Source organism: Lethenteron reissneri, chromosome 46, assembly GCF_015708825.2.
Source record: "Lethenteron reissneri isolate LAM-NWPU_2019-01 chromosome 46, ASM1570882v1, whole genome shotgun sequence".
In the NCBI taxonomy this organism is placed as follows: domain Eukaryota; kingdom Metazoa; phylum Chordata; class Hyperoartia; order Petromyzontiformes; family Petromyzontidae; genus Lethenteron; species Lethenteron reissneri.
The window spans coordinates 10,038,197-10,065,252 of record NC_083824.1 but is presented as its reverse complement, the minus strand read 5'-3'; the positions used below and the strand labels follow the sequence as shown (position 1 = coordinate 10,065,252).

The following is a 27,056-nucleotide window of genomic DNA, read 5'->3' as shown; positions in this document are numbered from 1 at the left end:
GGTTAGCGGCTACCACCACCACCACCACAACTACACCGCCACTACCACCGCCGCCACCACCACCATCGCCACCGGCACCACCACGACGCCACCATTACCACTGCCACCGCCGCCACCACTACGCCACCCCCACTACACCACCGTCGCCACCGCCGCCACCATCGCCACCGGCACCACCACCACGACACCACCATTACCACTGCCACCGCCACCACTACGCCACCACCACTACACCACCGTCGCCACCGCCCTGCCACTGCCGCTGCCACACAAAGAGAGGGGAGCCTCCCGCCACACTGGAGGGAGAGACACAGCGCGCACTCGGAGCCCTGTCCAGGCCGCTGTAGCTGCGTCTCCAGTCTGCAAGAAGACACTGTGTGTGTGTGTTCTCGGGGGGGGGGGGGGGGTGGAGGCCAGGGAGGCTCACATTATTCACATTCTGCTCTGGTTGCGCTGGCTTCACACGCCGCATAAATGCATCTTCACCACCACCCCCTCATCCCCGGCCATCCCTCCCCCCCTCCCATCTCATCGTGGCTCACACGGGAACGCACGCTGCCGCTGATCACCGCCACGGGGCTCAACTGGGAGCGGCAGACGCGGTGGCTCCCGTCCTCCAGCGATTCGCCAACCCCGTGTCGTGGGAGCAGGATCGTACTGGGCACCCCTCACTCCCTGCCCCCTCCTCCCGTCGGTTTCCGCACGATTTTATTAATTCTCATTTTTCTTTCGATGCATGGCAGCACGCAGCAGCAGCAGCACAAGCGTCCCACAAATCACGTACAAAGGAATGTGCGCAGCTGTGTGGACAGCGATGTAAACTAATACAACAACATAATTTCAGGTTCCCGGGAGACCAGCCTTCTGCCAGAACAGGCATCGCTGTTTATGATCACTGGTTAGAGAACATCACTGAGAACACAAAAAAAACACCACCAGCCAACCGATGTTGTTCCTTGTTTTGGCCACACATTTGCGAAAACTAACAGTGTGTGTGTGCATAGGGAGCGGTAGTAGAGCGGTTAGCACGCTGCTCTACTAACCTGGCGACCGTGGTTCGATTCCTGCTCACGGCCAACACCGGTGACGATGATCTGAACTGGTCATGGGTCTCCCCTAGGTCGACTCAGCCTCAAATTAGAACTTGGTGCAGTTTGTAAACATCCTCACTGGGGAGACAAAGGTGGCCGGGCGCGGTGTTGGCCACCCACCCCCTCGTGTGCCATGCCGGCCTTCATAGGTCCTCGCTAACAGCACTTGCCCCAACCGTTTGTTAAGGCTATATGGGGGATCTTTGTATGCGTATTGCTGTTATCTGATATAAAATTATTGAAAAAAAATTACGTTTGTGTGTTTCACAAATGCACGACCTGAATTTATTAGCTTTTTTTTACGTGTTGGCTCATTTAAACAAATACTCGAGTCTCTTGACCACCCCCCCCCCCCCGATTCACCCCCCGGTCGTCTCGTGGCACTGGTGCTCTTCACGCGCCGCCGGTAACGTCGAAGAATCGCGTTTCCGTGTCACCTGACGGTCTGCGGCGAGGCTCGCCGTACACGGGAAAGTTTAACTTTCGTTTGTCTACCACGTACGTATCAGTAACAGCTTTCCACGTGCAATGGAGGCAAATATCTCCCCCCCCTCCTCGTATCGACTTTTCAGGGAAGAGCAGGAAGATCTTTTCACAATTCGATGAAGCCGGTTGCAAACGCCAGTGAAACTTGCACTCAGATTGTAAATGTTTCGGATTTACTCTCCAGCTCATCATTGTCACGTTTTGTTGACGTGACGAAATTTACTAATTTGCCTTGTCAGAGGTGGTGGTCGGTTAACGGCACATTTATATTTACGCGATCTAACCCAAAAAAAAAACTTTATTATCAGAAAATCACCGTTGACGAGCAGCACCTACGAAGGCCGGCACGGCACATGACGGGGTGGTGTGGCCAGCACCACGCACGGCTGCCTTTGCCTCCCCAGCGCTGATGGTGACACGCTGCACCAGGTACTTTAAGGCTCAGTCGACATCGGTAGAACCCAAGACTGGTTCTTGCACCTAGACAACCAACACCAATAACCAACACGGTCATGATTGAAAACCAACTAAGTAGGTGGGCTCATAGTGCAGCGCGCTAACCACTGCGCTACTGTTCTGCAAAGACAAAGATCCCCCTTGTAGCCTTAACAGACTGTTGGGGCAAGTGCTGTTAGCGAGCGCCTAGGGAAGCCGGCACGGCACCACGTCCTTTCGTCTCCCGAGTGGCGATGCTTACACACCGCAGCAAATACTCATTTGAGGCTGAGTCGACCTAAGAGAAGCCCAGGACCGGTTCAAATAATCGTTACTGGTGTTGCTCCGTGAGCGGGAATCGAACCCGGGTCGCCGGGTTCATAGCGCAGTGCTAACCGCTACACTATCGCTCCCCACGTTCTGCACACACAGACACATGCACACGTGCACACTTGCATGCGTGCACGTACAGCATAGGGGGCTGTGCAATGGAGAGAGAGAGAGAGCCTGAATGCATGCGTGTGTGCGTGCGCGTGTGTGCGTGTGTGTGCGTGCGTGCGCGTGTGTGCGCGTGTGTGCGTGCGCGTGTGTGCGTGCGCGTGTGTGCGTGCGCGTGTGTGCGCGTGTGTGCGTGCGCGTGTGTGCGTGCGCGTGTGTGCGTGCGCGTGTGTGCGTGCGCGTGTGTGCGTGCGCGTGTGTGCGTGCGCATGCTCGGAGCACAGTTTTTTTTTAAGTCTTCATTTTGCCGAAGGTCAAAAGGTGAGACTCTCAAAGACTGCGCATAAAGGCGTTAAGTGGAGTCCTCCTTGTTTCCAGGGTGTTCTGCACAATGCCCAGCCATGCGCACTTAACGTATATTGAAGTGTAGTGGTGTTTGCTGATTTGAGCCGAGCCTTGTTGCGAGCCTCCTCTCTGTGAGAGAGCGGATCATCGCAGCCCCTGGCCTCCTGCACCCCACCGTCATCGCCGCTGCAGCAGCACAAGCACCCCCGAACCTCCATTCATTCGTTATTGCCTGACCCCGCGCGCCCGCGTTGAGCACGGGTTGATGAAGGGTTTGTGTGCCTTTGATTCTCTGGATATGTACGTGCATGTGCGTGCGCGGGCATGCATGTATGTAGAACTTCTTTCGCACCGTACGTAGCCAACTGTGCGAATTGGAAGTGCGGGGGATACAGGGGAGGAGTGGCGCAGTGGTTCGTGCACTGCACTACGAACCCGGCGGCCCCGAGTTCGATTCCCATTCACGGCCAACTTCTGTGACGAATATCTGAACTGGTCCTGGACCTCGCCTATGTCAGCCTCAAATGAGTACGTGGCGTGTGAACATCACCACAGGGGAGACAAAGGCGGCTGGGCATGGTACTGGCCACACCACCTCATGTGCAGTGCAGCCCTTCACAGGCGTTCGGTAACTGCCGGGCGGTGGTGGCATGATGGTGAGCGTTATTCACTACGAACCCAGCCACCTGAGTTCAATTCCCATCCACAGCTGACATTCATCAACACGCGATATTCCAAAACGGATTCTGTGAACTCCCCTAGGTCGACTCGGTGAGTACCATTGCAATGGTGAGTACCATTATACCGAGTGCGCTGTGTCAAGATCAGCAGCAGGTGAAGAGGGCTTCATAGCTCATCAGATACCTCCGTTATAAATGAAAATACTGATTCTGGCTGGCGTGCAATATCAGCATTGCCAGAGCGAGGGGGACATGTGACTTCACACACACAGCCCTGCTTATAGGCCCACACCCAGCAGCCCGGTCACAAGGGATCGGAATTCCACAGTGGTCATAATAAGCACACACACGCACACAGGGACCTATTGGTCTGTGAAAAAATGGCAAATGTGCAGCCCTGCAATTCCTTGCATTCAATGGAGAGAGCTCAAGAGAGAGCCCCGCTCGGTGTGTATTTGGCCTACTCTTCCCCACGTTGGCCTGACGTCTTGTAAGAGGTGGGAGTACCCCCCCACCCACACCTTACACCAGCACACGTGACCTGCCGGTCGACTCGCTTCATACTGCCGAGGGTGTACAGAATTCCGTGGGGCTTTAAGACACGAGCGTTGTTTTTTCAACTGCTCACCGTCACACCTGGGCAGCATCTACGACGTACTCTCAGTTCTTTCGGTAAAGTCACGTAGGTAAAAAATGAAATAAAAATTAACAAAAAATAAAATAATTTTTTTATTAATTTAAAAAATGAAATTAAAATTAACAAAAAAATATATATTTTTAATTAATTTTAATTTCATTTTTTACCTACGTGACGTTACCGAAATAACTAAGAGTATGAATCCTTGCAGTCACGAAAGCTTCAAATCTAGAAGCATCTACGACGTTAACATTCACGTTATTTAAGAGAGCCAGCGAGCCCCGGAATTCGAATTGACAAGCAGCACCCTTGCCTGCCGTGCTGGAATAGTTATCACACTTCACCACAAAGTGGTACTTTATTTTATCGACCCTGGTGGGGGTGGGGGGGGGTTGATGGTCTTTGCCAACAACCGACCAGGATTTGAGGTCGCGACCTTCTGACCGCGTGGCCCCCCAAACAGTATCTTTATAAGGTGTTTTTATATCTGTCAGTATAAGAGTTGACGCATCTTTAGAAAGGTAACACGGGCCCCCGTATATTTTTTGTACGCGATGCAATGATGCGGCAGGATGGCGCGTCTCGAGACGTCGTTCGAAATGCAATCCGGGATGCGCCGAACGGGGGCCTCCGTGCGTTTCCTTTCGCGATCGCTCTTTTGCGCTTGACGCTCTCCGCGGTAGGTGGTGGTAAAATATAAGAAACGGCTTCACGACCTCGATCCGCCCGAGAGCGCAGAGGGCTTGAAATAAATAAACAAAGAAGTGCGTAACTTTTTTTGCTGGAACAAGACATCAAATTCCTCCCAGGGCTCCCCCCCCACCCCCAGCCCCCGTCGGAGTCTGTCCAGGTGAGGGTCTGTGTGCCCCACGATGACCCGCTGCTGTGCTCCCATCGATTGTGCGTCCGCACGCATGGGTTGCTTTTTTAGTACCGGGACTTTAGACCGTAAATTATATAATGTATACTGGGCTTTTAATATATTTTTTTATCTATTACAACCTGGCTTGTTTTTTTTTTTTTGGGGGGGGGGGGGGAACAAATTATTACAATGCATTTTTACAACCTACTTTCTTTCACCAAGTAAAATAGTAAATCATTTCGATAAATAGAAAGCTTCTGCTTTGTCTGATAATAATAATCATGGTGATTTGTAGCCGCATTGTCAATCTACTGCTGGATGAAGGCCTCACCAATGCTGTGTCGGTCGTGAGCATTGTTTGACCATACTTCACCGCCCTGGTCAGTGCGGGTTGGTGATATATTAAAGGGTGGAGATCAGGACAGATTGGTATTTCACTCTGCACCGATGTTCACTGTGGCCAGGATTCGAACCCGGGTTGCCAGGGCTATCATGCAGTGTGTTTCCCGCCGTACAACCGCTCCACTCCATGGCATATCTATAATGCGATGGGGTTCATTGTTTGTGCAGTGAGCGGTGACCGGGCTGAGACCTTCGACTCGATTCACGTGAGACCTCGGTTTGGTCACAGCTGCCTGAAACCCAGGATTCAAATCCAGGGTCTCAGAACGGCCGTGTCAGTATCTCTAGGACAGTATTAGCCTTCTGGGCTACACATTCACCTCCAGAGGCTGCAGTGCTCTCGGTGTCACGAGGACGTTTGGACTGGAGCCCAGTGGTCACATCTGTCAGGCGAGCGAAAGGATCACGTGGGCACACGAGAACAGAGATCCCCCGTGTAGCCCACACAGGCTGTTGGAGAAATTGCTGTGAGCGAACACCTACGAAGGCCGGCATGGCGCCCAAGGGGGTGGTCTAGTCAGCACCACAACCGGCCACCTTTTTCTCCCCAGTGCTCATGTTTTACACTAAAATAAAACGAAACCATTTTTTTTTACTAATCTTTTGTTATGTTAGCCGATAAGGGCCACTGACCTATATTGCTATTTTTCAGACGTGACTTGGCTGTCACAAATGATAGCTCAACGAAGTGGCTTATCACGTGGGAATTTACAGTAGCCAAATAATCTAATTGCACGTTGTTTATAAATGTGGAGGGTAAAAACTGGAGGACCTGGAGAAAAAAAGATGCAAACCCACGACCTCCTGTATACCAGGCGAGGTAGTTAACACCTCGCCACCGCGATGCCCATTTAAGGCTAAGTTGAATTCGGAGAGGCCCATGACTGGTTCAGATATATATGCCTCTGATATTGGCCGTGGCCAGGAACAGAAGAGCCATGGACAGACGCACGCTTGGAATTACACCGAGAGACAGCCAGAGAAACAAATGGATGAGGCACTCAAGTTAGAGTCATCGTATTGAATTTTAGAATAAGATTGGGGGTTTGCACAGCCCACGTCACTGAAAAGGGAGGATGGCCATTGGTCGAGACTAATAACGGAGCAACAGCCAAAGGAGGGAAACGTGCCATTAAGGGTCATCCACCGTGAAGATGGAGCGACAAAATCAGCTACATTGTTGCTTTGCGAGATCACAAGGGATGACGACAGTTTGGGGAGGCCTTCTTGAAGTAGCGGATAGATGACGGCCGATGATAATGAATTGTCAAAAGTTAAGGATTTGTTGACATGTTGACGGTATTGCTCCGTAACCCGAGTTCCTCCATCACAAAGAGACTCTTGGTCACTTTGGCTCTCGCCTGGCATAAAGAATAATTTTACGATGATGGTGGTTACAAAGACGGTTACCAGATAGCACTCTTTCAGATTTGCTTCTGCGGCTGTCTGGAATGATCTTCCTTCCGTTATTAGGAAACCGCTGGAGCCTTTCACGTTTAAATCTAGATTTATAACTCATTTCTTTAGAGCTTGCTTTGTGTGTTTATTTTTTAGTCCTTCCAGCCGCACCTCTGATTAGCACGGTTGGCTACGTATGGTGCAAACGAAGTTCACCATAGTGCATACTGATGATTTAGCTCTTGCGCTGTTTATCTTGCCGTCTGCTGTACCCAGATTGCCATTGGTAGCCGGGTACAGATATTTCTTGTATAGAGATGAAATGTAAAATATTAGTTTTTTCTATTAATATCCCAAAACGGGAGAGCGCAAGGTTGCTATGAGCAGAGCCTGTTGCCCACCCACATGGCCAGGGGTCACCGATGATGTCACTGGCAGGTGACCAGCTGCTGGCGCTGCTGGTGGTGACCTTGAGCCCTCTCCCGCCGAGTCCAGCTTCCAGATAATTCGCTGACTAGGCCAGGTCTACATCATCGCCGTCATCATCCTCATTATCATTGTCATCATTGTAATCACCATCGCCACCATCATTGTCACCATCATCATCATCGTTGCCATCATCATCGTCATTGTTATCTGTCGCTTCCATCAGCTCATGAACGATGATGGAGCCGAACACAACTTCTCTCTCTCTCCCTGTGGGCCGTATTACTGCTTCGTGTTTCAACGCGGACTGGTAAATATGTCTGAGTTGGAGGGCACGTGGGGGTGGGGGGGGGGAGGGATGGTGGGGGGGGGGGACTAATCCCGGCGAGCCTGAGCCACGATGCAGTCCAGGCCACCACCAGCAGCCCCTGGGATGGTATTGTCTTCGTGGCTGTCACCACGGCGCGCGCAATCTGTCACGATGTCTCTTGCGCGGGAGTCACCTTGTACCTTTAACTATCATCGTAATGGAAATCACATTTAATGTCCCATTGCCATGAGGTCAAGCCGGGATGTATCATCGTCTGGGCTGGCCACCCAGGGCCCGGCCCCGCCAAGTCGCTTGCGGCGCGATCGGTTGGGGGAGGGGTGGGGAGCTTCCCGGCACTAAATATTGGGGAGAGGGGGGGGAGATGTTAACCCACATTTGAGCGCGGCCTAATTAAATTAAACGCTGGGAGGCGAGAGACGTGTCGAGGAGTGGGCCCCCGCGGTGGCGGTTACCGCCCGTGTGTTTTATGCGTCTCGCTCTGCGCGTGTTTTCCATCGTAATGAACGCGGCCGGGATGCCCGCTGGCCGGGCCACGCGGCCGTGTTTGTTAGCGCCACTCCGCCGCCACGTTATTTCCTCATTGCCGGGTCCGTTTGGAGTCAGCGACCCTGAAAAATATTATCTGAACCCAGCACACCACGTCCAGTATACCACTCGTTATGGCCGTGGATACTCGTTGTGCGCCTGTTTTTATTTTTGAATGTTTTTGTTTTACCAAGTAAGGCCCACTGAGCTATACAGCTCTTCTTCAGAAGCGACCTGGCCACGAATGAAGTGGCTTATTGCGTGGAAATTTAGAGCAGCCAAATACGCGAAACGCGTGACATTGATTCTAAATGTGGAGGGAAAAACCAGAGGACCCCGAGGAAAATCCACGCAGGCCACGGGGAGCACGCGCGCACTCCAAATATGCAGGCGTCAGGGTCGGGATCGAACCGACGACCTCTTGCATACCAGATTATCACCACGCCATCCTGCGGTGCTCTACTCCAGTCTACCGGCAACTCCACAGCCCCGCCAACCGCATTGGGAAACGATCGTAGCCCGAGGGGCGGGTGTGCCGATGTAGCCGCGGACAGGCTCTGGTTTTGAATCCGAGTTCCCACTGCTCGGATCGGGTGGCTTTCCACCGTGGCACGCTGCGCTTGCCCCTATTGCTTACGAGGTTGTTGCCTGCCCCGCTGTTTAATATGAGGGGGTGGGGGAGGTTAATATGAGGTGAGGGGAGGGGGCTTAGGGCTGAGTCTATGTGACCAGGAAGCGAGTGGTGTATGGGGGACAGCAGCAGATGATGGATGGTGGCTTGTTGGCTCCGAAATCCGAATTTCTCCCAAAGGCTCGAGAAAGCCTCCCTGGCTGTCTTCCCAAGGTCGCACCTGTGAGCGCGCACACTTCATGATAAGTGGCGTTTGGGAAGCAAAAAAACACGGTCTTCTGGTCTCGTATATGGGAGAATTCGGTTTAAAGTTTTGTTGTTGTTGTTGTTGTCTGGGTAAAGGGGTCACGTAAATCGTGGCGCGAAAGGAACGACGTTTGCGTGTGGTGGCAACGTCGTGATGCCGTGCGCCTTTATTTATTCGTCTGCCCAAGTGGTCGCTCGCCGCATTTGTGATTAACTGAGACGTAGTTATTTTTTTTGGTCACGCGCGTGCCGTCATTTATTTTAGACAAATCAGTGAAATCGATCAACGTCCTTTATTCAGAGGGAGACGAGAGAGCTCAACAAGACTCTCCGTCAAAGGAGACCTGGGTAACAAAATCAGTGGAGAAAGAGAGAGAGAGAGTGAGAATGCACGCGGTGAAGGATCAAAACAACATCACGAAACTCACACCGCACAGCTCTTTTTGGTTCTTTTGGTAAAGTCACGTAGAAGGGAAATAATTAAATAAATAAAATTCTATACTAATTATCACGACGTTTCAGCCACAACACAAGCAGCCGTCCTCAGGTCCCTATTGGGAGGGGCCACCGTTCACCTCGGCTCCAATGGGAGGCGAGGTGAATGGGAGCAGAGCCAGCAGGGTAGTATGGGAAGGCCGGATCTGACGAACCGGAAGGGGAGGAGTCAGGGTCACGTGGGGGGAATGTATATAAGTGGGAGCCCGGAAGAGATCGTGGCAGTTGGGGAAGTTAAGAGGCTGAGCCACGTTGGGTGGTGAGAGGAGATCCGCGCCATCGGCCACGTGGCCGAAGGACCTCAGCACGCCGTCAGCCAGCGGTGTGCGGGAGTGGAGGAGCTAACGGAGGAGCGTGTGCGGCACGTTAGGGGAGACGCTGGTCCCTGATCAGGACCAGCGGAGTGTGAGGAAGAGTGGAGGAGCTGACGAGGGAGCGTGTGTGGCACGTTAGGGGAGACGCTGGTCCCTTGTCAGGACCAGCAGGGTGTGAGGAAGAGTGGAGGAGCTGACGAGGGAGCGCGTGCGGGGCACGCGCGAGACGACGCTGGTCTGCGGAGGAGACCAGCGGGGTGCGGAAAAAGAACCTAAATAAAAGACAAACGGAGACAAGCAGTGCCTGACGGAGTCTTTTATCACATATTGAAGGTAGTGGTTAGTGCACTGCTCTGCTAACCTGGCGACCCGAGTTCGATTCACGCTCACGGCCAACACCAGTGACGATTATCTGAACCGGTCCAGGGCCTCTCCTAGGTCGACACAACATCAAATGAGCACCCGGTGCGGTGTGTAAACATTGCCACTGGGGAGACAAAGGCGGCAGAGCGTGTTGTTGGCCACCCACCCACTCGTGCGCCGTGCCGGCCTTTCATAGGTGCTGGCTAACAGCATCTGCCCCAACAGTCTGGTAAGGCTATACGGGGGTGGGGATTGTTGTGTCTTTGTTTGTAGAAGAGAGATGCAATATTGTTCCATGTGCAGGAAGCATCACGAGAGAAATAACCATTTTCAAATCTCTAGCGCCTCTGAATCGTTTGCTCGCGTGGGGTAACGTAGACGCGTTGGGGGAGGGTCGTGAACCGCGAGGAGGTGGGGTGGGGGGGTTCCATTGTGGAGTTCATAATCATTGCGGAGTTCATAATCATTGTGGAGTTCATAATAATTGTGGAGTTCATAATCATTGTGGAGTGTATAATGATTGTGGAGTTCATAAGGGGCGTTCAGTCAGTCTGCTGCACTGGACTGGTGACCACCGCTTGACCCCGGTGACCTTTGAATGGGTCCTCACCTGGTAAAATAAAGCAAATCAATCAATAGACCAGGATGGAAGAGATAAACACATGCGGCTACAACTATCGAAATCCAGCCTCGTTTTGTGCAGAGTTCCTGGCTAATTGTGATATTTCCATCATCGCAACTTTTGCCGTGCGTGTGACGATAACAATGAATGGTAATAAGTATGAATGTTTTACCAATTAAAAACAATCTAGATTTGAAGCTTTCGTGACTGCAGGAATCCATACTCTGGTTCTTTCGGTAAAGTCACGTAGTTAGAAATAAAATAAAAATAAAATAAAAACATTTTTTAAATCTAAATTGGAATATTTATAATCCATTGGGATGTTTGGCCAACATGAATTACGTCGTATGTTTTGTTCCCCAAACCAAATGGTTCCCCTTTCTATCTCTCAGCGTCATTCCAAGCGTGCACCTCTCCGCGTGCTACTTCCCGCACTTTTCAGATCCGCATATGTTTTTCATGTTATTTGTGAGCGCCCACATTTTCGACGCGCAAATGCGTAAGTTTGAGACGTTGCATTTACCGTTAAAGGAAGGGTACGAGGACTTGGACAGGACGCGGGATGATGACGGCGCTCGAGACTGGCGATGGAGATGCAGGGAATCACACTCTAGGGCGTCCGCCACGGAGACGGAGCGGTGACAACAGCCGGTGTTCGGCTGCTCGAAGGATTGTTGCATCGCATGCGTGGAAGGTGAACGGATTGCCGCATCTCGCACCTCCGATTCGCACGGTTGACTGCGCGCGGTGCGAAAGAAGTTAAACATACATACGTACATATTCTTAGGTTTTTTCGGTAAAGTCACGTAGGTAAAAAATTTAAATTAATAAAAGTAAAATAAAAGTACAATAAAATATTTTATTATATTATATAGTTTTATTTTATTTTTGTATTTTTATTTTTTATTTTACTTTTATTAATTTTAATTTTTTACCTACGTTACTTTACCGAAAAACCCTAAGAATATGAATCCTTGCAGTCACGAAAGCTTCAAATCTAGAATACATACGTACACTATGCAACGGCGATTGGGGATGCCTCCATCAGGCAGTAGATAGATCATGGCCAGTGACGACCAGGTTCAGCTCGTGTGCATTGGCTCGGCGGATCGTTCCACCGCAAACCCCTTAGAGAGACGGTGAAGGCTTGTTGAGGTGGTCTCCATCCAGCAGTGGACAGATCATGGCTGGCGACGACGACGACGACGACGATGATGATGACTGCAGATGCGGTGGCGGCGTTCGTAGCCACCGCTGTGTTTACATCGCCGCACGGATTCGCGCAGGAATTACGGACACATAACTTGGGTGGGGGGGGGGGCTGTATAGGTGGGGTGGGGTGGTGGGTGGGTAGATGGGGGGCTGGGTGAAGGGTGCTCCGGGGAGAGTGCGAGCATCGCCTCTCTCGCTCTCTCTGAGCTTAGTGGACTCAAGATTAATCGCCGGAGCGCTTTGCCGTGAGTCCTCCGTTCCCTGGGCTAAGATAACATCGCTCCACTGCTGCCCAGGGGCCTGCATCCTGTGGCTCCATCAATTAGAAGGTCGTTTGTGTTTTTTTTTCCTTTTCCACCACCCCCCTCGCCCCCCTCCGCTTTTGCCGAGCCGCCCGGCTCCTGCGCGTTTTTTGGGGGGGACCGCGCGGGAAACGGGCGAGCCCCTTCGTGTTTGTCTAAGTTAAGCGGCGTTGTATAATTTAATGTGGTAAATAATAGAATGATGTGTTTTAAGCCACCCCCTTTAATAGGCTCTCCACTGTTGGGCGGCCATGAATAATTAAATTTGGATGCGATTGCGAAGGAGACGGCGCGTTTCTCTCTCTCTCTGCCTCTCTCTCTCTCTTTTTTTAACTGCGCTGTAAAATAAACAAACGCGTAAATAAAAATGAAACGCTCGCACTTGCCGCGATAATGACGTGCGCATTACAACCGCGTCGCTTTTTGCCCGCGGTATATATCAATTGCTACCACCGCGCGCGGCGGCCGCGGATATATCACGCGAAGCGCCGTTTGCGCCCAAAATTGTCCGCCGCGCGCTCACGTTTACACGTCGCGCCACCGGACACTCTCTGCGCTGGTTTTTAAACAATTTGCGCTCTTATCTGCTTTATTCTAAACCCATCCCCCCCCCAACATGCCCCCCCCCCACCTCACCCCACTTTGAATTCAATATCCACGTTACTGCTCTATATATATGTCCTGATGATGAGTGTTACGAGCAATTGGGACCGAGAATCGCCCACGTTTTATTGGCTTGGAACGTAATGCTCTTCACTGGGCGAGCTGCTCGATTCACACTGATTGTACGACGTTAAAACGTTTAGCGCCAGATTTCAGGATGACCCTAACCCAATGAGTCACACAGTTTGACCTCCAGGCCACGATTTTATTTTTTTGGGGGCGGATGAGAGGGGTGTGGCACAAATTGACAATGATCATTGTTAATGTTTCTAGTTATAAACACGGAGACTTGGCAATGATATTTCGAATTTATTTCATGTCCTTTGCCAGTACACTGCTGGATGAAGACTTCCACCTATTGCTTCGGTCAAAAGAGATGTTTGACCATACTTCACCACACTGGTCCGTTGCAGGTTAGGTGACGAGGTGAAGGACCCAAGAGGACCGGTTGAAATGTCACTCGCCACTGATTGGTGCGTAAACCACCGTATAACTATGAATACTTGTACAATTTAAAAGCATGTATATTAAAATAAAATACAATTCTGTGCTTTGCGCATTTATATTAGGATGTATGGGGTAAAGTGTGGGTATTCCTACCTCTTCCAAGATTTCCGGTCAGCATGGCAGAGCAGGCCAAGACAATGTCTAGAGCAGGAGTTGGCAACCTGTAACAGACCAAGAGCTAAAAAGTATCCGTGAGTTCTGCAAAGAGTCACGTGTGTAAGTTTATGCATGTTGACAGTTGTCGGCACAGCACGGGAGATATTCATTATTCTTTGCTGACTACTGTGATGGAATGTTCTACGTCATGCCCCATCGATAGAGCCGCACGTGGTGGATCGAAGAGACGCATGCGGCTCCACAGACTCCAGTTGGCCACCCATGGCCTCGAGTCTCCAGCGGTGGAGGCCCTTCTAACAGCAGCGGCGGCGTGAGCAATCGCAAGGACCGCGTGCGGCGTCAAAGAAGTTCAACGTACATGCATGGGATTTGGTTATTTTTAGTTTTGGCACACAGCGGTAGTTTGCGAGCGCCGAGCGCTTGTGGGGGAGGGGGGGGGGTTGGTTCGTCGCCGGAACGAGCGGTCAGCTTATCCCACGGCTGTGGCTACAGATGTGCGGGTGACGCCAGCTGCGGAACGCGCGTGCGGGGGCACGCCTTCTGTCGCCCAATCGCGGCGCGCTCGCTGGGCACGCGGTGCCTTTTCCGCTCCGTCCGAAGGGATCGCGGAAATTACATGAAATACCCGCGCCTAAATGTATTAGTTTACACCGCAAATTTATAATGCGGAATTATTCTGCTCGGCGAGCCCTTTCGGACCCGCCCGTAATTTAATTTCCAGCGGCAAAACAAATACATCAGCGCCCTCCCGCAAATTGCGCTGCGGAGGAGGCGGCGGCGGCGGCGGCGTCGGCGGCAGCTGTGAGAGCACGGGGGGCTCATTTTTCATTCATTCGTTTCCATCGCTCGCGCAAACCCGTTTAGCGCACGTGCGCGCGCGCGGACCACACACTTCCGATTTCAAGACGCATTAGATTGGGCCATAACTCAACACCTGAGCATGTGGGCTGCCCTGCCCCCCCACCCCCCACCCGAGGAACGCGGAGGTGGGGGGGGGGGGGGTGGGGCGCCCCCCCTTCCCCACCCCCCCACCGGCCGTTCCTACGGACGCGAGCTTTTTAGCGCCGCGACCAACGACAAGTTGACGGTCGATGGCGCGTACCGAAGCGCCCCGGCTGGTGAGCGGACGGACGGCGGGTTTGATGACAGCGGCACCTTTGGCTCTCGGGTTTCACCTGGGAAAAAAATGTGCAGAGCAAGCCGTTCAAACTCGATTATTCAGACTAAAATCTGAGGGCAAGACATTTTGACTACTCCATGAATATGTAAAGCTGATTCGGACGGTCAAGCAATTGCACGTGGTGCTTGCTAAGGGAGAGCTCTGCATCCTAAGACTGAGCTCAAATTAACTAAACTATGTTTCTTTTACGAAGTAAGGCCTACTGAGCTATAGAGCTCCAATTCAGCAGTAATCTGGCCATCACAAGTGATAGCCCAACGAAGCCGCTTATCATGTGGACATTTATAGCAGCCAAATACCCCGAACACATGTTGATCATAAATGTGGATGGAAAAAAAACGGAGGACCCGGAGAAAAACTCCACGCGACCACGGGGACAGAGAAAGAGAGACGCAAACTCCAAATATACAGCAGCAGGCATCAGAGTCGGGATCGACCCCACGAACCTCCTGTGCACCAGGCGAGGAAGTTCACATCTCCTAGCCACCGCGGCGCCTCGCTGTTATCACCGGCACCCGCGTCAGTCTCCCGCTGGATGGAGACCTCCCGAGAAGTGACAGGGCGCTGGGGGTTGTTTTGAGCGCACTTCACCGCGCCGGTGAGTGCGGGTTGGCGAAAGCGGAGTACTGGTCGGGGCATCACTCGCCACCGACGGTCAGCCTTGGCCGGCATTTGAACTCGGGTCGGCCGGGTTCACGGCGCGGTGTGCGAACCGCCGGGCCAGATGCGTTGCTGGAGAGGGGGACGTCGTGTCGGCCGTACTTTCTGCTTGTGGACGTCGTTGGAGGGTTTTTTTGCATTCAGCCATATGTAGCCAGCCATTTGGGGCAGAGTTTAGGGAGGATGGCACGGGAGGGCGATGCCGCCCCCCCCTGCGATTCCTAATGTGAGGGGCAAAGTGAACCCCTGCCCCTCCCCTCCCCCCAAATATACAAGTCAAACTCCAGCTATGCAAGGGATCGCAATCAAACTTCTAGCATATTGGCACAAGCGGTCTGGCTTTAGAGAGTGCAGGCGGTGCCACTGCACTGGTGCAGCCCCGCAGGCCAGGGGAGCGCAGGCTGCGAGATGTTAACCACCTCTCCTGGTATGCTGGAGGTCGTGAGTTCAATCCCAACCCTGACTCCTGCTGTATATTTGGTCGCGTGGATTTTTCTCAGGGTCCTCTGGTTTTTCTCCTCTGTATATTGAAGAATTGAAGAGACCGGGGGGCGGGGGGGGGGGTGGTACGGCGGTGGTGGGGAGCATTTAATTCCTCGCACCAGGGTCAACCCACGCTGACGAAGAGGTGTGGTCATAAACACCTCTATATAGCCTGGGGAGGCCTTCATCCTGCAGAGACTCAGTATTCTGCAGATACTGGGCTGCCGCGGTGGCGAGATATTAACTACCTCTCCTGGTATACGGGAGGTCGTGAGTTGAATCCCAACCCTGACTCCTGCTGTATATTTGGTCGCGTGGATTTTTCTCAGGGTCCTCTGGTTTTTCTCCTCCGTATATTGAAGAATTGAAGAGACCGGGGGCGGGAGGGGGGGTGGAGAGCATTTAATTCCTCGCACCAGGGTCAACCCACACTGACCAGTATCGAAGAGGTGTGGTCATAAACACCTCTATTTCGCCTGGGGAGGGCTTCACCCTGCAGAGACTCAGTATTCTGCAGATACTGGGCTGCCACGGTGGCGAGATGTTAACTACCTCTCCTGGTATACTGGAGGTCGTGAGTTCAATCCCAACCCTGACGCCTGCTGTATATCTGGTCGCGTGGATTTTTCTCAGGGTCCTCTGGGTTTTCTCCTCCGTGTTTAAAAACATGCGTTTAGAGTATTTAGCTGCTATGCATTTCCACATGGCCAGGTCGCTTCTGCAAAGAGCTAAGTAGCTCCGTGGGCCTTACCTTGGTAAAATAATAAAATATATTTAAATCGTTTAAACAAATTGTTTACCGCGTCGCTGGACACCGGAACGAGAATTGATTAGCGGCAGCCGCCCCGTTCCGTGGCCAGCGTGTTTGCGGACGTAATCGAGTAAGCCGTGCCAGAGTTGGCAGCGACAACGGCGGCGCACGCCCCGGCGATTCTGCCGATTGCCTTAAGTGGGCCGCAGTTTTGGCCTTGACTGGAGCGCACGGTCGCCTGTCCCGCCGCGGAATCCTGAACGGCCACGAGTGTGTAAAGACACTATCCGTGGCTTTAATGCCGAGCGACAATGCCCCTCTAACACGGCACCGCACGGGGGGACCGAGTTAGAAGCCAGCCCACCTGCGGCGGTGCTCATCCATTGGGGGCCCTTAAGCAGAAATTAAGATTTGGGGGGCCAGCCTCCCCCCCCTCCCGCATTTTTGATTGTATAAATTAATCTGGAGGTGACAGAAAGTGTTTAGTGCGGTGGTTCCCGACCTTTCTGGTCCCGCCGATCGCTGCTAAAAAAGATTATGCGGACCACCGTGCAGTGATTGGCGATAAAAAATAATGTCGGAGCATCTTCAGCAGTTCTGCGGGACACCTTCCACGACCTTGTCCACGGACCACAGGATGGGACCAACGGTCATGTGTACGCACCAGCGCATGCGTGTCGTGGTGTTCGGTTTCTCGCCACCGGAATTCAAATGAGAAACAATATTTGGTTATCCCGGGGGTCCGAGCGATACGTAATGGTGTGGCTGGGCGTGTAGATGGTGGGCAGAGGGGAGGGCAGGCGAACGGACGGGCGGTGGTTGGAAGCGGCCTGCTCTGTGAGCGGAAAGAGCACTCCATCGGCATGATTGATGGGCACTTTGGCCTTATCGTGTATGTACGTCATGGGACATACGGCGTGGCAGACAGCTCGGACAATGGACCACCGATGGGTCCTCTCGGGCCGCAACGCAGATGGGGAGAGGCATGGATCCTTTGTCCACGCAGCCACAAGAGCGATTGGAAAGCTCGCTCAATAGACCGATGCAAGTTTCTGCGCTCTCAGCAGTAGCGCGCAGGGCAGCGGCGAAACGTTCAGCGCAGGTAAAATAAAATAATTCCTTTCTTGCGCAAGACGACATTCGATTTTGAACTTGGAGAACGTTAATAGATCTTGAAGCTGGACGTCATGGAGCATGTTTAACTTATTTTGGCTTACAGGTTACAAAAAAAATTTGAGACGCAAAAACTTTTTTTTTTACCATTAGTTTTTTTTGTCGAATGTAAAACTGATTTATTTATTCTACTGAGTGAGAGCACGAGCAGAATGAAGACGGCCGTTCCACCGTGGTCACGTTTGCAGTTTGCAACGTTACATGCCTTGCAGTCGTCCCGGTTTTAATCACAGGCGAATGAGACGACCGGTTTCGGGCGACACTTATTTCCCATTTTCTCTCCTGAACTGCTGCTCCGTTTTTTTTCGCATTCGGCTCTCGAAGCTTGGCGAATTAGGACCGACGTCGCAAACCGCACGCGCGCGTTTTTGTCATCGACCGTCAAAACAAAACAAAAAACTCGCGCGCGTCCTGGTTAGCGTGGCCGGCTAACTGGGGAGCCGCCGCTCTGCCGTGGGATTGTCGGAGGAACGCGGCGTGTGACCAGCGGAGGACAATTACCGCCGTGTTTATTCAGAGATTCCCGCGGCTGCCGCCACCGCCGCGCTGTCACTGGGTCTCACGCACGCGCGTACACGCGCACGCGCACACAAAGACGAAACCCCCCCTCCCCCGGACAGCCTCTGAACAGACTGTTGGGGAGAGCACCGTTCGCTGAATATCACAGTGGCGAATGTTTCAACTGGTCGGCTGAGCATTTTGATGAGTGCCTGATGTGGCGTGTAAACATCGGCACTGGGGAGACAAAGGCGGCCGGGTGTGGTGCTGCTCACCCATCACCTCGGCCTTCATAGGTGCTCGGTTGTATGTATGTTGAACTTCTTTCGCACCGTATGTAGCCAACCGTGTTTATCGGAGGTGCGGGGGAAGGACAACCAAACTCAACACAACAAGTGGTAACAGAACTTGCCCCAACAGCCTTTTCGAGGCGACAGGAGGGACCTTTGTGGACCTGGAGTTGTCTCTTACCCGCCGGAGAGGAGCCAACTCTGGAAAACAGACGGAGAGGTGAGCGCTCATGTCGGTGACGCAAGTGAGATCTGAAGCGTTCCCCATCCCCCCTCCGCTTGGCCAGCATGCACCGGGCAGCGTGGTGAAATACGGTGAAACTCCTTCCATGACCAGCTCAGCATTGGAGGTCTTAATGCAGCAGTGGATTGACGATTGGCTTAAAGTTACTATTTTACAGTATAATGCACTTTGAAACTAAATAAAAAAAAATGTAACTACGTTCCTTTTCTTTTTTACATTTTATTACGCTTTCAGTCGTGACTGCCAAATTGTGACTCTGACCGCAACGTGAATCTTGAACGAAGTTTTATGGAATGGAAGCTATACTCTTTGATTTTTTCGGTAAAGTCACGTAGGTAATTTTTTTTAAAATAAATTAAATCACGACGTTTCGGGCGCAACACAAGCATCCTTCTTAAGGTGGGGACAACTTAGCGAAAGCACACTTAAGCGATGTGCTTTACGTGACTTTACCGAAAAAAACAAAGAGTATGAATCCTTGCAGTCACGAAAACTTCAAATCTAGAAGGAATGGAAGTTGAATGGACGCTGAACGATGAGAAGCGGCAGGAGAAATTAGCAAATAATCTGACTATCCTGTGGTTTACCATCATCGTCGTGATCGTCGTCGTCATCATCGTCATGTCAGGCAGACTACTTTCCCACTGCGGCGGCGACGTCTTCTAAATAACTCGAGCCCTGGCTCTGCTGTGGGTCCCGTAATTGCATAATAACTTAATCGCAAATTCTTGTCGGAGATTAATAACGCGTTGTGTTGTTTCCCGTCTCTCTCTCTCTCTCTCGATGGGTCCTGCGCGTCATGTTGGATTCGCAGAGTTGATCGCTGCGGCAAGGAGGGCTTGATGTCTGAGTCGGCATCAGCCGAGGGCAAGGAGGTAATGGGTTTTTTTTTTGCCGGAGCTAAAAGATTTGAATCCCGCCCCCCCCACCCCCCATCTCACGTTGGCTCCTGCCAACACTGACGAAGAGACAAACATGAAGATCGCATGTGTGGCCTCTGTCTAGCACACTTCTGGGGCAAGTGCTGTTCACGAGACACCGACGAATGCCAGTGTGGTGCACGAGCGTTTGGTGTGGCCAGCTCTACGCCCCCCCCCCCGGCTGCCTTTGTCTCCCCAAAGCTGATGCTCGCTACGAATACGGCGGCCCGAGTTCCATTCTCGGCCATGGCTAATATCAGCGGTGATTTTCTGAACCGGTCCTGCAGGCCTCCCCAAAGTTGACTTGGCCTTAGATAAGTATCTCGTGCAGTGTGTGAAAATCAGCACTGGGGAGACAAATGCGGCCGGTTGTGGCGTTAGCCACACCACCCGTGTGCTATTGTCTGATGTTTGTGTTGAGTTTATTGTGCCTCCTCCACACCTCCCATTAGCATGGTTGGCAACATACGGTTGAGAAGAATTTCAACATACATACAAATACATTAATACGTGCTCGCTAACAACACTCGCTCAATTAGCCTTGTTAAGGCTACATGGGGGGAATGATTTGCCTTTCAACTGCACACACACACACACGCACGCACCACACACACACAGTGGCCCGGCCTACGCTACGCTGGCGTTCTAACGCGAGCACTAACGCGCGCAGCCCCGTTCACACGAGCTAACATTTATCGGCCGTGACTCACGCGGAGGGCGTTTATATCCGCGCCGTCGATATTTCCTGAACGGCAGAAGAAGAAAAAAAATCTAAAGGCGAGAGCATGAAACGAGCACGCTTTACCGCGGCGTGAAAATACGCGCCCGTACGCTCCGCTCCGCTCATCATTGTCGCGCCGTAAATTCTCACCTCGGCGGTAAGAAGCTGCCGGCTTTTTTTGCCGCTCGCGGATGATGAAGTAAAGCCATTGTGCGTCTTGTCACGGCGCCGTAAGTCAGATTATTTAAACGCGTCTTGCTCAGCCCCTCCACGACGGGACCACGCAGCAGCTTGGCTAAATTCATGTTCATCAACTCTCGATTAACCGGGGTGGGGGCGGGTGGTGGGAGGGGGGGGGGGGCAACGCCGTGCGTGGGCGGTGTGAGCCCGGATATAGAAAAAAAATACGAATATATAAAGCAACTTTTTTTTTATGAGGTTGTGAACAAACAGGTAGGTAGGCGGTTGATTGCACACACGGGTTGGGCGCGCGGTCGTGGAATGTGCGTGACGTCTCTCCTCCCCGTGGCTAATCGGTTTACTCGCCGAGGTTTGCGGCGATGCCACCAGCCTTCGATAAGTGAGGAGCGGATGAAAACAATGAAATGAGCGCGCGTAGATGCTTTGCGTTATTTTTTTCGCGAGCATTGGTAATCCGAAACTCGTATAAGCCACCCAAAGATTATCTGGAGTTCAGTGTGATAATGCCTCTATTTAACCAATATCCAACATTAACCGTTTGATGTTTGCAGGCAATGGTGGCAGCAGTACATAGTCAGTTCTACCTAAAATGTCCAATATGGTTTGGCATTCCAGGTCAATCCGTCACTGTAGACATTGCTCGTACACACAATATAAAGGAACATTCGAGTGAATCTTTATCAAAAAAATCACCCTTTTGTCAATATGTTGCTGGGTAAAGGCCTCTCCCATGCTGTGTCTATCATGGGGATGTTTGAACATTCTTCGCCACGCTGGTCAGGGCGGGCTGGGGAAGGTGAAGCTCCCCAGGACGGGCTTAGATATCAATCGCAACTGATGTTGGTCGTGGCCGGGAGTTGAACTCATGTTTGTCACTAGACCCGAATCACAGCGTGGGAACCACTCCATCAAGGCTATCCCCAAACAAAAAAAATGGTATCAAACCTCGGAAAAAGATTTTGAAATTTGTATTAAAATGAAGTGCGTGACAATGAGTTATGTGGCGCACCGAATACATTTAAAATCTAATGGCAAGACTTTTTAACTGCGCCATAAATAAGTTCGCTGAGTCACTCTGCGAAGCAATTGCACATGACACTTACGAAGCGATACCTCTGCATCCAAAGACTGAGCTAAACTAAACTATTTTTCTTTTACTAGGCAAGGCCCACTGAGCTATAGAGTTCTTTTTCAGAATTGACCTGGCCACAAATGATAGCCCAAGCGAAGTGGCTTATCACGTGAAAATTTATAGCAGCCAAATACTCGAAACGCATGTTGATAAAGGCGGAAGGAAAAACCGTTGAACCCGGAGAAAAATCCACGCGACTACGGGGAGAGATCTAAATATACAGCAGGCGTCAGGGTCGTAATCGAACCCACGACCTCCTGTATATCAGACGAGGTAGTTAACATCTCGCCACGGCGGCTCCCTAAATCCATACTGGAGTGTCAGAGGCGCCACTCACCAACGAGGACCGCGACTCGTTTGCTGAGCCGGGTGAGCACAGAGATTATGGAGGCAGTTTGCAAAAGTTACCGTTATGCATAAATATTAACCACCACCACCAATCATCATCGTGATCATCGTCATCATCGCCAACCATGATCGATCTACTGCTCAGTGCAGGCCGCGCAAAGCCATCACCACCACTCATGGTCGCTCGACACAGCGACCCATCGAGCTGCTTGCACGCATGCTCGAACTCCGTGGTGACGTCCTCACCGGTCGCGTTCCCTCCTTCGGCTGCCGCTCCTTCGTGAGCCTCGACCGCCGGGCGTCATCGCGCCCATGCACTCTTGGTTTTATTTTCAACGCTTTTTTGTTTTGTTAACGCTAACCAAATGGAGTTTAAGATGACTTTCTGAACTCATTCAGAAATTTCACTTTACGTTTACATTTTTGAAAGTTGCACCGTCACAACTTGCCGCCCCCCCCCCATCCGACGCTATCTGAATGAGTGGGGGATTGATTGAGGGCGACTGTTGGCATACTCAGCAAACATACGCTGAGCTATAGACGTAATTTCCTGCCACAGCAATACCCTTTAAGTTCATCCGACGTAACTTTTTCTCAAGTACGCTGTGCTTTGGATTTCCCTTGTATCTTGCTGCGCTGGCGCGTCAGGTGGGTTCCGTTGCAACGTGCGCTTAACGGACCCTCTGCTGTGCACCTCGCTACTTGACGAGATGGGAGGAGTGGTGGCGCAGCGGTTAGCGCAAAAGCACCCGAGCTCGGCGACCGCCGTTCGATTCCCGGACACGCCTCGTGTTTTTTTTTTTGGCAAGCGATATCTGGACCCAGTCCCTTGCACAGTGACGTACGGTGAAACAACGCTCAGGAACAACGCGGCATGTGGACAGGAGGCCTTCATGCCAGTGGTAGATTAACAGAGAGACGAAACGAGAACACAATGATCGATATTTCTTCTTTTTTTGAACTCCTCTGCTCGCTTGTGTGGTGTTATTGCCGGATTGTGTATCTGTCGTCGGCACGGCGTCCACGTCCGTGAGCGCGTTGCCTGCCGGATATTGCAGGGAGGGGACGACACCGATCTCCCCCTACCCCCCCCCAAGGCGTCGATATGGAGCGGTCGCGCGACACACGGCCGATAGCCGGGCCGGGCGGCCGGTCCTTTTTCCCCGAGCGCGCGCCGTAGAAAGGCAGAACACTTGTACACTATCAGATGTTTTTGAAGAACGAGTGTTTTGCGCCGAGCTCGGCAAATAGGAAATGCGCCGCTCATTCAGTCATTCCTTTATCCCGATAAAGATCTCTCTATCGGGTGAAAAGTGAGATTTCATTCATCCCGCTGTTGTCACTGATCCCCAAGAGCTCAGAAGCCCGGGCCCTTTTCACTGCCTTTTAAAGAGCCTCATTGTGCGTATTCATGGAGGGATTTGTGTCAGAACAGATGAAATCGCCAACCGCAAACAGAAATCAGCCCCTTTTAGGGAAGGCATTTTTTTTATCCCCCTCCCCCACCGTGGGAGGTGGTGGCGGGGTGTGGGTGGGTGGGGGGGAGGTTAATTTCCCACCCGTCCACGTATATATATACCTGGGCGCCTTCTTCTGCCACGTCTGACCTTTTCATCCCTGGGGTCGAGCCCTCTGTGACCCGGCGGTCTGACTTTCCGTGTTGTCCCCTTGACAAATAGTGAGGCCCTGCCCGACCGCTTATCTCAGCCGCGGCCAACTGCCAACAATACATCAAACGCTCCCCGAGTGTCACACTTTCTTTCTGCCTTTGTCTTATTTATTTATTTTCACATTTCCTTTTGTTTTCTCTCCTCTCTCTCTCTCTCGCTCGCTCAGGCCTTTTCTCCCCGTCCCTGATATCTCTCCGGGAAGAGGCGACGGCGCTGGCGGAAGAACCAAGGCGTCTCTCCGCGGTTTGCGACCGCGGGGCATTGCGAGTGGGGGCATCCGTTACCTTCACCTTCAGAGTGGGGTCATCAACCACCCTCAAAATAATAACGTCTCCTGTTGAAAGACTTCCTTTTGAAAGCACGCGCGCTGTAACGGGACCGAAAGCAACGCTCTCGCGCGCTTCCTTACAGACACCAACGGCAACGGCAAAGCATCCCGTGTCCGCCCCCCTCCCCATCGCTACAGGCGCTGCTGCTGAAGGGTTACGCAGCACCCAGGGCTCTTTGACCAGATATGTTGTGTTCGGCAGACTGGAACAGGTTTCACGTGACCCGGTAGCCACACGCAATGGCGGCGAGAGCTATACTGGATGTGGCGTGCCGGGTGATTCCCAGGACTGGACTGTTGGGGGATCGCTACCACCATCGCCACCACCACCACCTCCCCTCCCGGCTGAAGCAGCGTTACGGTCTCTCAATGCCTCGTGAATCCTCCCCCCCCCCCCCCCCCGGCCGACGATCTGAGATGACGGTGGCAAGTGTCGGTGGCTCCCGACGATCCGTCGCGCCCTGGGGCCGGATCGCCATCGCCTCCATTAGGCCCGCGCCCGTTTGCTCGTTTAAGCCAACGATTTCGAGGAACGGTAAACTTTCAAAATGCCGCATCCAATTTGCGTCGTGTCTCTTTCTCTCGCTGTAAGGGAGGCTGTGCAGGTGAACGCAGCCGAGGAAAACCGAACACGGCGGGGTATTGTCCGTCCATCTGTCCGTTCGCGTCCTTCGTAATTGCTCCCCTTTTCGACGGGGGGAAGCTGTCGACAACGTGGATGGCTCGAGCGTCGAACCGAGCGGGCGACGGTGAGCCTCGCGCAACGCTCACTGGCAACCTGTCGCGAACGTAACGACAGTGCTTAAAACACAAACTCAACGAGGTTTGCCGCAGCTTGTCCATCATTGTTTTCGGGTGAAGCCTCCGATTATTTTTTGGCCAGAATTTTTACCAAACCACCCCCCCCCTTCCCGCCCAAAAAGAAATCTACGGATCCGAACGAGCGTAACAAGGTACCAAGGTAAAGGTGCGGCCCTGCAACTGCTTGCTTACGCCGCTGCTGGCGAAAGGCCTTCTACTCGAGCCAGCTCTTGAGAGCCCCTCTGGAGAGCATTTTGGCCTACTCTTCCAAGCTGACCAGACGGCTTGGAAGAGGTGAGAAGTACACACACTCCCCACCGCACGTGACCTGGGTGGACAGAGACGGTGAAGGGAATGGGGGGGAGGGGTCGGGACTTGTGGGGGGCTTGTGGGGGGGTTGTGGGGGGGGGTTGTGGGGGGGTTGTGGTGGGAGGTGGACGTTCTTCGTCTTTTTGTATTTTGGCGTTTCTGCACGAACGGCGAGCAGCGCGAATCGGCGGAGCACCACAACAAAAGGGCGCACTGCCGGGGTGTGGCCCGGCATCATAAATATTCCATTCTGACATGGACGCATCGCTGGGAAAGGTGCCCTTTTTAATATTTACGATGTACATTAATATAAATGAGTTTTAGCCTGTGTGATGTTAAAATTTTAGTGGCATTTACACAGTCCTATTGTCCTAATACCATGGCACGGGTGAGTGGGGTCCAGGCTTTACCAGCACTGTAGCTATTTTCGGGAATCCAATCGTGGGCTGGGATGGCGAGCGAGCACCATGCGTTACCTGTACGCACTCCGTCTTCGCGCGAGGCCGCTATGCACACGCGCCGTCGCCTCGCGTTGCGCGATCGCCCGCTCGCGCCTTTTGGTAGGTGCCCAGCGGAATCGCCTCGGCCGGGGGGGGGGGGGGGTCGGCGACCCGCGGGGTGTCACCGCGCCCCTGTCGCACTGCGCCCGGTATTAGCTCTGACGGTGGCTGCTTCGGTGGTCACGTGTCACCTCCTGCAGTCTGCCGAGAAAATATTGAGCCCGAAATGAAGGCCTGGGTTCGTACGTAAGTGTATGGGTTCTATGTAACTCTATGGGTCTGATGTAAGCATATGGGTCCTATGTAAGTTTTTGGGTGCTATGGCCTATGGATCCTAAGTATATGGGTTCTGTGCAAGTCTATGGGTTAGGGTGAGGGTGACGTGAAAAAAAATTCACACCTGGCACACAACATCAAGTATGCATCTCGCTATGGCTGTAGGGTGTCGTCACCTACCACCTCCAGTGGGCCAGCAAGCCAGAGGTCATTCAGTGAAAAATGTTTCTCTGGGGAGGCCCCGTTGGTGAATGGTTTCATTGGTGAGTTGTCGAGTGGAACCAAAGTGCCCAACGCAACTTCTACATCCCCACTGGAGATGTAGGCGAGCGACGGTTTGGGCAGGCCCTCATCCAGCAGTGGATTCAGCGTGGCCGGCGATTATTTAGCTGGGTGGCTCGGCGGTAGACCGAGCGGTTCTCGATCAGAATATTGCGAGTTCAAATCCTCGGCGGTGATTGACCAGTGGTCGGCTGCCAAAATAACATTAAGAGCAATTTTTTTCGACTTCAGTAAAAAAAAACATCAATATTTCAAGAGCCGCAATGCATGTGAATACGAGATTGTGGTCCTTAATAAATAAGCATCACGAAGCGGTCCTTAAAGAGCCGCACGCTGCTCCGAAGCCTCAGGTTGCCGACTCCTGCCCATGGTGAACTGGGCTCCCATGGTAAACTGAAATCCCATGGTGAACTGGGCTCCCATGGTAAACTGGACTCCCATGGTAAACTGAAATCCCATGGTAAACTGGACTGCCATGGTAAACTAAAATCACATGGTAAACTGGACTCTCATGGTAAACTGAAATCCCACGGTAAACTGAACTCCCATGGTAAACTGGCCTGCAACCAAAATAACAAGAAGAGCACTTTTTTTATTCGGTTAAAAATACTCAATATTTCAAGAGCTGCAATGCACTTAGTGAATACGAGACGGTGTGGGTCCTTCATACTTAACGGCCACGAAGCAGTCCCTTAAAGAGCCGCACGTGGCTTCGGATCCGCAGGTTGCCGAGCCCTGACTTAGCCCATCACCGTTACGAG

At 52.3% G+C, this 27,056-nt stretch overlaps 1 protein-coding gene across 1 annotated transcript in view; it reads left to right on the top strand.

Moving 5' to 3' along the window:
• LOC133354167 (uncharacterized) overlaps positions 1–24,430 on the top strand; it is a 39,305-nt gene extending 14,875 nt beyond the window's left edge. The window contains exons 2-7 of the mRNA XM_061570794.1: positions 1,886–2,006; positions 11,259–11,421; positions 13,318–13,377; positions 18,694–18,783; positions 19,622–19,682; positions 24,330–24,430. The gene's annotated coding sequence lies outside the window, so the exon portion shown is untranslated. The remainder of the gene's footprint in view (positions 1–1,885; positions 2,007–11,258; positions 11,422–13,317; positions 13,378–18,693; positions 18,784–19,621; positions 19,683–24,329) is intronic.
• The last annotated feature ends 2,626 nt before the right edge of the window (positions 24,431–27,056 follow it).